Here is a 15,619-nt window from a genome sequence, read left to right on the forward strand (position 1 = left end):
GTTAAAGCATCACTTCTGTGGGAGAGCAAGACCTGGAACTCCTATTCTACCATCCTGTTTGTTACCCCATGAGCCACATTTATGTCTACAGATTCTGTTTAATTTGTTTTAATTCTGTTACCAACTGGGTTTACATCATCTCTTTGTTTTGAGTCTTTTGTTATGTGCTTAATAGTTTGAAACATTATAATTTAATAGCTCTGTTATATGCCACTTTTGAATGCCTAATCTTATCATCTTTCACCCATGGTAATTTTTTTCTAGCGTGTTTTGGAATGTCATTTTTAGGTCACGTTCATTATTTAGGGGATTTATCAGTGGAGAACCTGAGGAGCTTAGAGTAAGAATATACACAGTTACGGTGCTTTTTGTTTGATTCTGCCATGTTTCACAGGATGTTACCACCCAAAACTTGTATCTTACCTGCTTGGCATGAGGAGTCTTACCTAATAAAACCGGTTTCCAAATGCAAGTGAAGACAAATTCATGGTTAAAAATTCATAGGCAAGATTTTGTTTTCCTATTCCAAATTTAGATTGAGTTAGCACAGATACCATACTATTGATGAGGGTACTCTTTTTAGCCCATGGCTTATCTGTAACCTTTGCACTTTGAGGATCAGTGTTATATGGATGTCTCAACGACATGTGTTTTTGTTGTTGTTGTTGTATTTTGTGTTCTGTTTTGGGGGGAAGTTGTTTTGTTTTGCTTCTTGTGGTTTCCAAGGATCACATCCTGCTTTTGTGTAGGTATAAGTTCAATACTCTTAGAAGAAATGAAATTTTAACACATTAATTTCCCCTAAATTCTTCCCTTCCTTCCTTTCTGCCTTCTTTCCTTCCTTCATTTCTCACTTCCTCCCTCTCTCCCTTTCGCCCTCCCCTCCTTCTTCTCTTCCTTCTTTGACTAGGTAATACATTCATGTAGTATAAATTATAAAAATGTAAAAAGGTATACTATGAAAAATAAGTCACCCCCTCTTCCTGAGGCCCCATTATTCTGGTCCCTTATTATTAATTTCTTCAGTATTTTTTCAAAATTATTTTAGGCACTCTCATGTGGTCTTCTCCCATCCATACGTCACAACATTTATACTGTAACATATATATAAGAAATATTTATATTTCATATAAATATACTTTTAGAAGTTATCCCTTCTCTATACATAAAAACCTGTAAATATTCTTCCTAGTGGGGTCATACTATTCCATTACATGTACATAATGTCTACTATCGATGTTTTTAATCTTTTGTCTTAACAAACAATGTACTGCATTGTACATTGCAGGTACAATGTATCTTTCATATAATTATATATATACATATAATTATATATATTATTATGTTATAATATAATATATATACACATATGTATTATATTATATATATTATATATGTGCATATGTATATGTATGTATATATGTATATATATTATTTTATAATATAATAATATATATAATTATACATATATATAAAGGTACAATGTACCTTTAATATAATTATATATATACATATAATTATATATACTATTATGTTATAATGTAATATATATACACATATGTATTATATGTATATATATTATATGTGTATGTGTATATGTATGCATATATGTATATATTTTATAATATAATAATATATAATTATACATATATATAAAGGTACAATGTACCTTTCATATAATTATATATACATATAATTATATATATTATTATGTTATAATATAATATATATACATATATGTATTATATGTATATATATTATATATGTGCATATGTATATGTATGTATATATGCATATATATTATTTTATAATATAATAATATATATAATTATACATATATAAAGGTACAATGTACCTTTAATATAATTATATATATACATATAATTATATATATTATTATGTTATAATGTAATATATATACATATATGTATTATATGTATATATATTATATGTGTATGTGTATATGTATGCATATATGTATATATTTTATAATATAATAATATATAATTATACATATATATAAAGGTACAATGTACCTTTCATATAATTATATATACATATAATTATATATATTATTATGTTATAATATAATATATATACGTATATGTATTATACGTATATATATTATATATGTGTATATGTATATGTATGTGTATATGTATATATATTATATTATAATATAATAATATACATAATTATACATATATATAAAGGTACAATGTACCTTTCATATAATTATATATATACATATAATTATATATATTATTATGTTATAATATAATATATATACATATATGTATTATGTGTATATGTATATATATGTATATGTATATATATTATATTATAATATAATAATATATATAATTATACATATATAAAGGTACAATGTACCTTTCATATAATTATATATATATATATATACACACATATATATATACACGTATATGTAAGGACATTTTAGGCTAATTCTTAGAAGTGGATTATGATTCAAAACATATATGCTTTTTGTGAGAAATGCAAGAAGGTATCTATTTTCCCATATTCTCACAAATATAGCCTGTTAATAGATTTTGGTCTCTACTATCAGGTAAAAATGATGTCTCATTAATTTTTAATTTTTCTTTTATATTTTTATGAACAAGAATCAGCTTTAATAAACAGGTTTAAATGTCACGTCAATTTTCTTTGTCGTAAATTTTGTATTTATAATAGTTTGGCCATTTTTGTAACGGTTGTAGAACTTTTGTTGACTTGCAGCAGCTACGCGCCTATCATGTGTGCAAGTGAAGTGCTGAGATTATCCTGCTCAGATCCATTCTCCACCCCGATGCTACAGCAATCAAACAGTAAATCTGTCTATGCTACTGATCTATTTAAATCCCTTTGGTGGCTTCTTATTAACAAAAATAAACTCAATTACCATAAAATGGTAATGCAAAGCCCTCCATCATCTGCCTCCTGTTTATCTCTTAATTCTCAGCTTTAGCCTCAACTATTTCGAACCTAACTCCTCCTCCTGTAACACTAAACTGCTTCACATATCATGTTGCTTTCCCAGTGCTGTATTCTATTTCTAAAATACATTCCTCTTGGTCCTCATTTCAGTCACCAACCTCTTATCCTCTATCCTATACTCACAGCCTTTTCTGAGTTAATTTCTTTTTTTTTTTTTAACGTTTATTTATTTTTGCGACAGAGAGAGACAGAGCATGAACGGGGGAGGGGCAGAGAGAGAGGGAGACACAGAATCGGAAGCAGGCTCCAGGCTCTGAGCCATCAGCCCAGAGCCCGACTCGGGGCTTGAACTCACGGACTGCGAGATCGGGACCTGATCTGAAGTCTGACGCTTAACCGACTGAGCCACCCAGGAGCCCCTTCTGGGTTAATTTCTGTTCATCCTCTAGGATGCATTTAAACTTTAACTCCCTTTAATCTCTCAAGGCGCCACTCTTCTGCATATTCAAATTGCCTATTGTCACTGTTAAAATTATCTGATTCTGTGACTGTCTCTCCACTTGGCTGAGAACATATTGTCAAGGACTCTTTTCTATTAATCTTTGAATTCCTAGAATGTAGCCTGTGTACAACAAGTACTCAGTAGTATGTATTAAATAAATGAATGTACCCACAAGTAAACTTGGATAACCCTTCCCAGGAAGAGAGAATTAGAAAAAGTGTGGAAGGACAAAATGGATTCGATGGTGTACTCTTCTTCCTAACCACTTCCTGCCTCTCACCAAACGCACTGTTAGGCAGGTATATTAGTTTTGAGTTATACAAAGAAGCAGTGGAGATACTATGGCTAAAAAGGAAAATGCACACACACACACGCACACACACACACACACGTTTTCAGAAGATCATTGAGTTGGTAGAGCACACACATAGGATAAATGTCTGTAATTAAAAAATGCATACAAATGAATTGTTCCAGAATGTGAAAAAATATTATCAGAGCCGGGGAAGATCCATGCCTCTCAAGAAATAAAGAATATTTTCATCTGAGATGAACTAGTCTAATTAGTGTTGGTTAGCTATCACCATCATCATGGAAACCTAATTCACATTTTGAGCAGTATTTTTAAAAGTTTATTCCTGCTGTTGAAATCACTCAGCTGTTTCAGAAGACAAAACAAAACAAAAAGTACAATTGCCGTGAAGGCAATTCTTAGATGATCAAAGCTCTATCTCAGTGATTGCCCGTATTATACAATCCCCTTTCATAAATGCTATTTTAAACAGTTAACCAGCACAATGTTGGAGGTCTGTCTGGGCGCTTTACTGGGGCTGAAGGTCCCAGAAAATTGGAGGAAATCTGGGAATCAGGATCTTCTCTTTTCACCATACCGTTATCGTCTTGGTTACGGCAAGGGAAAGAGATATTTCATACAAAATATCGGGTCGGAATCTTTTGTTTAGGTTATCTGATCTCACTGAACTCTTGCTGAAAGTAGATCAGAGAAAAGAGGAAGGAGAGGGTCCCCAGGCTCATACTAATGGCCAGTTTCCTGCATTAGGGGCAAAATACATTTCTAAATCCTGGTCTGAGACATCAGCCATTTTAGGTAGGGCACCAAATTAAAAAAGACAGATTAAAATAGATTACGGAGGGGGGAAAAAGAATAGTGGAGGAGAAAGAGAGATGTGTTTTGCTGTTTTATTTGTTTTGTTTTAGACTACCGGGGGCTTTCATATTCAAAGGGCTAGACAACCAGCCTCAGAAAATAAGAGCCAAGGTAATTCTGGCCCTTAGGCAATGAAAAACATCCTCAGCTATCTCTTCATTTCTCATTTCTGCTTCTCTTGGCCTGCTGGTTTTACTCTTTCTTATAAGCCAGTGTCTTTACAAAGTGGAAGATAATGATTCTGACAGCAATGGCCTTACCACCTCACAGCCTCAGAGTAGAGAAAATAAAGATTTTATTCCACAGTTCCTGGAATGAAATATTCCTGGAACAGAATGCAATTCACCAGGCTCAGCTTGAGCCACATGGCCACCACTTGGCTAAGTCTGGGACTTTGTGGGGGTTGGGGCACTATGAAGGTTCCAACTTGAACCTTCATAGTTCAAGGGGTGTGAGGTGCTCTCTGAGAACCACAGGATGGAAGGTAGAGAAGGGAGTGTTATCAACAGCAGAAAAAAGGGAGGAATTGGGGCAGAAAAATAAAAGACATCGACTTCAGCAACCACCAGAATAACATTGATTTTAGGGGACATTATGTTCTGTTTTAACAGTGCTCCTGACAGATGAACTTTGTGAACTTACAAATTGGGGACCGCCTATATCTGAAAAATTACTCAAGGGAAAAAAAGACAATGGTTGTGGGAGAAAGTGCATCATGTCATTTATCATCTGTTTTCCCCTTGAAGAACAGGCGTGGCTTTCCTTTGGGTTTCTGGTAGTTCCAATGAGGTTGCTTCCTTAGTTGATAGGCCAAAGCCATTGCCCTTTAGGTCAAAGCCCAAAGTCAGTCTGATTGTCAGCAGTAAAATCTTTCCCGTCCTCTGAGGAGTGAATCAGGAAATCCTTTAGAGTATAAAACCTATAGATTATTTTCTTCACAGGTCAATATTTATGACATACAATATCAAAATATAATTTAACACCATACAAATAGTATGTGTCTATAGTCTCTATAGTTGATTCTAGTTTATTCTAAAATAGCTGCCATTAGGTTCAGGTTAAAATTTTCCCTGTGATGAAAGAATTGTCATAATCATCCTGATACTATGTAGACACATATAGATAATAAATAGTTAGATAATTACTACATAGAAACAATATGGTGTGTAGTGTATTTAGCTTTTCCTGTAAATACCAAAATAATATCAATGATTATCCTCCAAAAGCCACACTATGCTTACTTGACCATATAGCCCTGTCCTAGGGTACCTGAATGAGTAACTCCTCTGTCCTGAAGAAAAACTTATAGAAATACAATGTAAGAAAGTTGCTCTGATTTTTGGCAGATAACTCTGGAAAGATTTTTTAAAAGTCATTTCATGCAATTGTTTTACAAATGTTAAAAAAAAAAAAAAAGGAACAAGAGCATGGAAAGTTTCCCAAAGTGCAGAATGCAAATCCAACAATCACAACTGAAATACAGTTCCTAACAGCTACCAGACTCTCAACAACTCCCTAGGCAAAAGCTCCCAGAGAAAAAAAAAGTAACTTTTTTTTATTTGTAAAGTTAAAATACCCTCCTCCTATGTTTATTTTCTTTCTTTCCCTTAAAAGCCGAAGAATGTAAGATTTCATAACAACAGACATTCATCTTGCTTTTGGTTGAGTCACTTTATGCAGATATGTGACCCGTTGAAAAGAGAATTAAGAAAAAAAATGTTCTGTTGCTGGCATTTTTCTACACTCACTGGAGCATCTGAGGTGACAGCACGGTCATCAGAAATTATCATGTTCTATGATTGAGTCATAACCATTCACTTTCGGAGCCATTGGACTAAAGGGTTTTGCTCTGGAAAAATTGTGCAGACCCAGTGTGCAACAGAGACTTATTTCGTACAGTCCGTGGTGATTCTTGTGGTTTACTTTTGAATAATTGTTTAATGAGCATACACATCTCCCTAGACTCTCAGCCACCCCTCTTAAAATTCCATTTCAGAAATCACATTGGGAGAAGCAATGGCAAGTACCCAAAGGATTGAGGGTCTCGAATCTCAGTACGTTTTCAATGCAGAGAGGCACTAAATAGAATTACCACATACGAAACAGCTCAGTGTTCATTTCTTATGTTTTGTTATACTTTTTTTCTTTTTTTTATGACTAGCTGAGATTGAACAGTAAAAGAAGTAAAAAGAAAATAACATCAAATTTGAGGTCTTCTAATTCAGTCCTGACAGAGTGATATGCCATCTAGAGCACATTACGTCAATTGTCTGAAATTCAATTCTCTTCGTATCATTGAATGATAGCTACTGTAACAAACAACTGCAAAGCCTCATATATTCATTATCAATACATAATAAAATATATTTTCTGATCACAAAATCCAATGAGAATTTTCTTTATCAGATGACCCTTGGGATAACACTCTTTCAAGAAGCAATTTAGGGGGGTGCCTGGGTGGCTGTCGGTTGAGTCTCTGACTCTTGATTTTGGCCCAGGTCATGATTTCAGAGTCGTGCGCTGAGCATGGAGCCTGCTTGAGATTCTGTCTCTCTCTCCCTCCGCCTCTCTCCCCTACCTGTGTTCATGCTCTCTCACTATATGCATACATACATACATACATAAATTTAAAGAAGCAATTTAGGTATCATTCCTCTTCCATATTGTGGCTCTGTTAATTCAGAGTCTTTCAGTTTTGGTTCCAAAGACAGGGAGAAAGAGAGAGAGCAAGAAAGACCTTGTAGGACAATTCAAGGGCCAGACCTGGAAGTGGCTTATATCATCATATCATGGCTTATACCATTCCATGTACAAGAACTCCTCCAACAGGATAAGATTCAGTCAAAGTTGCAAAAAGACCGTGAATCTTCGGAAGGCCAGAACCATGCATGATGTTTCTTATAATTTCCCACATACGTGCATGCAACTTATGGGAACTTATTAATATTTACCGTGGAAGATGGTGAAAGTGGATAGGCTTGAAGGTAGGGTGAAACTGGTGAAAAGAGCAAAATAAAGATAGGGTGCTCTTGAGGCAAACTTTTTTTTAACCTCAATAGGTGACCGTTAGCCAGTCTCGGCATGGAGAAAAAAGTCAATGTGGAATTAAACAATCAGTCCTGAAGAGAATCCCTCCCAACCCCGTTACACGAACATCTCCATTTCTGTTGAAGGACTCAGATCACATTCTCAGTCACAGCGATGCAGCTGCATATCATAGCAGTGAGGCTCTTTCTCGGGAGAAGGACAGGTCTTCAAAGGGCCTCAAAAACTTTTCTTTTAGAGTTTTGTATTGACTTTATTTGTTGCTCGTGGTAGTTTTCTGTTGTTGTTGTTGTTGTTGTTGTTGGGTGTACTTTTCATTTTTTTGTTTTGTTTTGGGTTTTTTGGTGTTTTTGTTTTGTTTTGTTTTGTTTTTGAGATGAAAAGCAAACACTTATAGATCAAAGAGTCTTGCTTTTGTAGGAAGTTTTCCAGAATCCATAAACTATCTATGAGGACAATTCTTCAAACACACAATGATTTCAACAAAATAAAACAAAGCTGTTGGACTTCTGCCCTACGTCGTCAGGCACAAAGGCGTGTGTCTCCATCAGAAAACCCTTTGCTATAGCCTAGCCTCATGACTTGACTGCTTGACTGCCTGCTGATTTCTATCAGTTCTGATGCCAATCTGAGCCTCGTCTCTAAATCCCAAGTGGACAATGGATACACTGTCTTAAAAGCATACCCATACTCTTACACCGATAGAGAAATAGATGAACTTTGGGAAAATTTAATAATAGCTAATATTTATCAAGTACTTCCTTTGCGCCGGGCTCTGCTCTAAGATGTTTATATGTATTAACACAATTAATCCTTTCTTTGAGAGAGAGAAAAAGAAAAAAGTAACCCTCCTACCTGAGAGGAAGTGATTTTTAAAAATTTTTTTTAACGTTTATTTATTTTTGAGACAGAGAGAGACAGAGCATGAATGGAGGAGGGTCAGAGAGAGGGAGACACAGAATCTGAAACAGGCTCCAGGCTCTGAGCTGTCAGCACAGAGCCCGATGTGGGGCTCGAACTCACGGACCGCGAGATCATGACCTGAGCCGAAGTCAGCCGCTTAACCGACTGAGCCACCCAGGCGCCCCGGAAATGATTTTTTAAACAGGATGATGCATCCACCCGGGGGAGTGAGGGTAAGAGTGACATTCTAGCAGTCGACGCTCTAAGATTGTTTTCCAGCATCTGTGACATGTAGAGAATTTGGAAGTCAACACTCCCATCTTTATAACAAGAGAAAATGGGACGAACTAAAAATCAACTCTTTTGAACCTATCAGAGAACTGAGGTTTTAGGGGCAATATGGATGTGAAGGTGATGCCAGAGGGTCACAGCTGAGATCTGCTTACGTGACGAACAGAAGCCACGGGAACCATAAACTTGAAGGAACCTGTGAGTGGTGATTTTGATAAATTTCTGGAGATTGAGTTGGATTAGCTTATATGACCGAGATTCTTGGTAGCCACAGTCGTATGGTGCCCCCACACCTTCCTGGCCTTTCCTTCCAGCAAACCCACTGGGTTCTCAGGTTCTCATGATGGAATGCTGAGAAAGATCCCGTCCTGACTCTGGCAGGAAAAGAAGAGTAACAGTAGAGAAGAAACATACTTAAGGCATTCTCTACAGCCAAGACCTACTCTGTAGGGAAAAAAAAAACTTTGCCAGAGCCTTATCTCACCTGCCAGAAGGGCATTTCTGTCACTTCACCCCCCCTGTAGCTTCCATGATTCACCTAAGAGGGTGAGGGGATCTCAACAACACATGTGAATGCATGTACTTTTGAGCCCACCTGGTGCCCAGCTCCTCATGAAGTTCAATCCTTTTGGGACATAGGACTGGAGCAAAAACTGCAACCACCACCTCAGTGGACCCTTGCATGTGCCCAGGGAGGTCATGTCTGCCAGCTCTCCAAGCAGCTGCAGCAGAAGGACGATGTCTGCTCCCTGCCCGTTCACAAGGATGATGAGGTCCAGGTGGCTCAAGGACACTACGAAGTAGTGTTGCAAATTGCAGATTGGCAAGGTCATCGAGGCGTAGAGGCAGACAGGACTGTATCACCTACATCAAGTGGGAGAAGCCTGAGAAAGCTCACCGCATAACTATTCACGTGGGCATTCACTCGAGCAGGGCGATTATCACCAGGCTAAAACTGAACGAAGAGCGGGAGAAAAAAATTCTTGAGCACAAAGCCAAATCTTGACAAGTTGGAAAAGAGAAAGGCAAATACGAGGAAGCACTTACTGCGAAAATACAGGGTGGAAACCGTTGTGTAACCATAGCTTAACCATAATTTTTTAGCAAATATAGACTCCTTTGGAACGTTTCAAAATGTCTCGGCCATTTCACGTCCTTCCTTTTTTGCTACTGATCTGTAGCTGTACCTTTGTGATTTTCATTAACAATTCTGGGAATGAAAGTTAGAAATGACTCCCCCCAAAACCACTTGTGAACATCACAGCTCAAGGACACAAGGTTACTAACAGAAAGATTTAGTCATAAGATGACAGAATGGTTTTCCACCTCCAACCCTAGATTACTACTCCAACCCTAGGGCTCCAGTAGAATAACAGTGGATTGCGATTGTTAGTTTTGCAAGACACAGGCTCTCTCTGAGAAGTAGAACTTAGGAAAGTCCAATGTCAACAGGGGAAACAAAAACAGACGCGTTAGATGCACTTGAAGCCTCTGGCACCTACAGCTGCAATAAACATTAAACACAACCCACTCCTACCCAGATTAACACAAACTTCACACTAAAGGATGATTTAGTTTACTTCCTGTTCTCCAAAACATAATGTCAGGCTTTCAACAAAAAATGGGAAGCCATGCTACACAGCAAGAAAAAGCAGTCTGGAGGCACAAAGAAAGTACCAGAATTAGACTCAGTCATGGCAGAGATGCTGGAATTATCATACCGGGGATTTAAAATAAATATGGTTAACATACTAAAGACTCTAATGGAAAAAGTGGACAGGATGTAAGACCAAATGAGTAATGCAGGCAGCGGGGTGGAAACTCCAAGAATCAGGAGGAAATGCTAGAGATCAAAACCAGAATGCTTTTCAGGGGCTCACCAGTGGACTGGAACGGAGCTGAGGAAAGAAGCAGTGAGATGACAGACAGATCCAGAAAAACTTTCCAAACCGTCGAGAAGGCGAAAAGACAAGGCAGATAACGAAAGAAAAGTTCTCCCAACCATGTATCTGGTAAGGGACTTGGAGCTAGAAAGGAGTCTGGCTCCTGGTTAAAAAGCGTTTTGTGGTTTTTCAGGTCTGAGCTCGGGCAACGTTACCAGGCAGGCCTCGTGGGGGGAAAGTTGCGCTCCACACCCGAGACTTGGTGCGTGGCCTGTGCGTTGCAATTTCTGAAGGCACTTGCACTCAGGGACTCAAGCCTCTCTGGCTGGTCAAGATCATGCATTTTGCAGTTTACCTTCCTAGCCCCCTTGCTTTCGTTCCTAGCTCATTTTATCTGAGGCCTTGGACAGATCTTCTCAAGCACCTCCGCTGAGAGTTCCGTATACGGGGGACAGGAGGACAACTTGAAACATTTGTCCCTCCCCCAACTCAGTACCCCGTGTTTGTACACTCCTGGTCTTTCCCTCTCTCCCTTTCCTCAATGCCACAGTCCCTGAGACTGCCAGAGTTTTGTTGGGGCTTCCTCAAACGTGAGACCACACTACATCTATGTTGATCCACCTGACTGTCGACTGGTGCGTCGTTCCATGGGGAGAAATGGAAAAGGGGAGGCGTTCCCTTCTCTGATTTTAGCCCCTTGCTTATACCATCTCCGTAAGTAATTAAGGGCGTCACTCTTTCATTTTTGGCTTGTTGCTTTAAATAGCTACTCTGACACCTGGCAGCTGTGCCCTTGCTCCCAACCCAGCTGCACTCCCGACAGCGAAAATCCATTTTAAAAATGTCACAACCCAATAGTAAAAGATAATCCAATGAAGAAAATGGGCCAAAGATCTAGACAGATACTTCTTTAAAGATATACCAATGGACAAAATGAAAGAAAAAAAAAAAACCTACGTGAACAGAGGCTTAGCATCACTACGTATCAGAGAAATGCACAAGAAATGAGATAACACTTTGCACCCGCTAAGAAGGCTTCCATCAAAAAGATAGAGAATAATGTGTTGGCAAGGATAGAAGTTGGAACCCATGTACATGGCTAGGGTGAATGCAATATGCTGCAGCTGCCTTGGAAAACAGTCCGGCAATTCCTGGAAAAGGTTAAAATGGAGTTACCGTATGATCTAGCAATAAATTCTACTCCTAGCTCTGTGTGCAAACAAAGATGAAATGAAATCTAACGAAATGAAAGAGAAATGAAAACATGTGCCCTTATAAAAACATTTAGAAATATGATGAGAGCAACTTTATTCCTAACAGCTAAAAGGTAGGAACAACTCCATGTTTATCAGCTGATGAATGGATACATAAAATGTGGCATATCCATACCACGGAATAGTATTCAGCAGTAAAAAGAAATTAAGTACCATTCCTTGCTGGAACATAGATAAACCTTGAAAATGTTAAGTGAGAAAGCCAGCCACCAAAGGACCACATATTGTGATTCCATTTGTAGGAAATGTCAAAAACCGGCCAATCTATATAGGCAGAAAGCTGGCGAATTGTCTACACCTGGAGGTGGTGATAGAAGAACCGATGAGTGATATTTAAGGCATGTAAGGTCTTAGTTGGGGGCAATGAAAATATTCTGAAACTGATTGTCTTGATGGAGGAGTAATTCTGTGAATTTGCCAACAGCCAGTGAATTTTTATACTTTAAGGGGGCTAATTATAAGCCCTATGAATCATATCTCAATAAAGCTATACAAAGATATAAAGTGTTAAACATTGTATGCAATTTCTGAATGAACGAGGATGAAGTTATTTAGAAACATACTAACCATATCTCTGTACAGTTTAAAATCCATTCACCAGTTCTTTACCTTTTTCTGCACACAGGTATGTTTAGCTCTTAGGATACTATTTGACATAGAGTGGCATTAATCAAAAGTTACATAACTGTAATTAGAATACCAGGAGAAGGGGCGCCTGGGTGGCTCAGCCGGTTGAGCGCCGACTTCGGCTCAGGTCACGATCTCGCGGTCCGTGAGTTCGAGCCCCGCGTTGGGCCCCTGTGCTGACAGCTCAGAGCCCGGAGCCTGTTTCAGTTTCTGTGTCTCCCTCTCTCTGACCCTCCCCCATTCATGCTCTGTCTCTCTCTGTCTCAAAAATAAATAAACGTTAAAAAAAAAATTAAAAAAAAAAAAGAATACCAGGAGAAGAAAGTGAGAATAGAAAAGAAGAAATATATAAACTACTAATGTCCTGAATTTTCCAAAATGAATGACAGACATAGATTCAGGGAGCTCATAGAACACCAAACAGGGTAAATACCAAAAGACAAAAAAAAAAAAACAAAAACAAAAAACCAACACACACATAGATCATCATGTTCAAAATTTAGAAAATCAAAGACAGCTGGAGGGTGGGGAATATTAGAATTACAGTACACTTCTTGTCAGAAACCATGCAAGCAAGAAGAAAATGGGGTAAAATGTTTAAAGTTGGAAGGAAAAAAAAAAAAACAACCACCTAAAAGTATTCTTCAAAAGTGAAGGAAACATAAAGACTTTCTCGGATAAACAAAAACTGAGAGAATTCATCACCAGTAGATACAGTCTTCAATAAATATTAAGATAAGTTATTCAGGGAGGATGCAAGTAATACTGATCATTCTCTGGGTTGAATTGTGTTTACCAAAAAATACATGTTGAAGTCCTCACCCCCATGGAACAGAATCACTCCGTAAGCCTCATCCCTCATTGATTCGATTGACTTAGATGATGTGGTTTTAGACTCAGAATTGACGCTGAAATAATTCAGTTTCGGGGATACTGGGATAGAGTGAACATCCCTCCGAAGGAACCAACCTGCCAGTGTTTTGACATTGGACTTCTAGCTCCCAAAACTGGGAGGTGAATTTCTCTTCTTTTATCCACCCAGTGTGGAATTCTTTGTTATGGCCACCCGGGAAACTAATACAGATTATAGCAGCAGTAAGTGGGGTGCTGCAGCGACACATCCAAAAATGTGGAAGTGGCTTTGGAATTTGGTAATGCGTAGAGTCTGGAAGAATCATGAGGCGTTGGATAGAAAGAGCCAAGGTTACCCTGAAAAGACTGCCGTAGAAACATGCATGTTCAGCGTGCTTCGGGTGAGATCTCAGAAATAGGGACCTGTTATTTGTAACTGGACGAAAAAGTGGCAGAGAACTTGTATGAATTGTGTTCTGTTGGGCAGTAAGTAGACTTTGGAAGCAATGAACACCTATGTGTAGTTGAGGCTGTTTCTGACAAAGTGTTGAAGGCATGATCGGGTCTCTCCCTGCTGCTTATAGTAAAATGCAGGAGGAAGGAATTGCTGGCTAGAATTTAAGGAGGTGGATTGACCATGTCAGCAGAAACACTTCCAGCATGGCCTGAGGGAGATAGAGACCAGATGAAATGAAGGAAGACTTTCAGACTTCTAGGATTCTGTAGGCAGGAAACAGGTGAATAGAGCAATTTAGCTGTGAAAATGTGTTACTCTTCAAAAAAAAAAAAAAAAAAGAAAGAAAGAAAAAAAGACACAGAAGAATTACCTCACGGGAAGTTCAGAGGCCAGTGGGTATGTCATTGACATTAGCGCCCCAAGGCCAAAGGCCCAGGGCACTGGGCCACAGCCTCCTCTGTTCCAAAAGTCAGGGCCACATCATGAGTTCCAAAGGGTGGGGTCACTTCCCAGGCAGAGAAGTAACCACCCAAGGCTGCCACCCCAGTAGGCTCAGAAGACAAAGCATTGAACCAAAAAGGATTAGTCTCCAAGGTTAAAATCTAATGGATTTATCCTACTAGTTTCCTGACTTGTTTAGGACCCATGATCCCCCCCAACCCCGCCCCGCCACCGCCCCTTTTCCTTCCTATTTGATCATCTTCGAACGGGAACATCTATCCTATGCCCGCCCTACCACTGTATTTTGGAAGTGGGTAACTTGTCTGGTTTCCCAGGTTTGCAGGTAAAGAGGACCACTGCCCCAGAATGAATCACAACCCAAGCTCTGTTCATAGCAATCTGAGTGATTTAAATGATGGGATTTTAGCGCTGGAGTTGGCAGTAAAGTGATAAAGATTTGGGGGATGTTGGGATAGGGTGAGGAGATTTTGCATGTGAGGAAGGCATGGATTCAGGAGGCTTGGAGACAGACTATTATGAATTGAATTGTGTTCTCCACATAGCAGTAAGTTGAAGTCCTAACCTCAGCCACTGAGAATGCCACTTGATTTGAAAACAGAGTCTGTTCAGCGATAATCCAGTTCAAATGAGGTCATTAGGGTAGGCACTAATCCAATATGAATGGCGTCCTTATAAAGAGGGGAGATTTGGACACAAATTTAGACACAGAAAGGGACAATGATGTGAAGATACAAAGAGAGTGCCATCTGCAAGTCAAAGAATGCCTGAGACTATCAGGCAGAGGGGACTGATTCTCCCTCACAGCCCTTGGGGGAACCAATGTTGCCTGCACCCCGATTTCAAACTTCTGACCTACAGAATCAAGGGACAATAAATTTCTGTTGTTTAAACCACCCATCTCGTGGTAATTTATTATGGCCCAGAAATTTGGTCCTACATAAAGAAAAGTAGCAATATCAAAACATCTCTAAATATGAAGCAATTAAAAGTCAAAAATTGTCAGAAGGCATAAAAAAATACTACCCAACTATCTACTGTCTATGAAAAAAACTTAAATTTTTTTTTAAATATGGAATTTATTGTCAAATTGGTTCCCATACAACACCCAGTGCTCATCCCAACAGGTGCCCTCCCCAACACCCACCACCCACCCTCCCCTCCCTCCCACCCCCCATCAACCCTCAGTTTGTTCTTGGTTGT

At 38.5% G+C, this 15,619-nt stretch overlaps 1 pseudogene; it reads left to right on the top strand.

Moving 5' to 3' along the window:
• The first annotated feature begins 9,476 nt into the window (after positions 1-9,476).
• LOC102951232 lies at positions 9,477-11,215 on the top strand (annotated as a pseudogene).
• The last annotated feature ends 4,404 nt before the right edge of the window (positions 11,216-15,619 follow it).

Source organism: Panthera tigris, chromosome B1 (assembly GCF_018350195.1).
Source record: "Panthera tigris isolate Pti1 chromosome B1, P.tigris_Pti1_mat1.1, whole genome shotgun sequence".
NCBI lineage: Eukaryota > Metazoa > Chordata > Mammalia > Carnivora > Felidae > Panthera > Panthera tigris.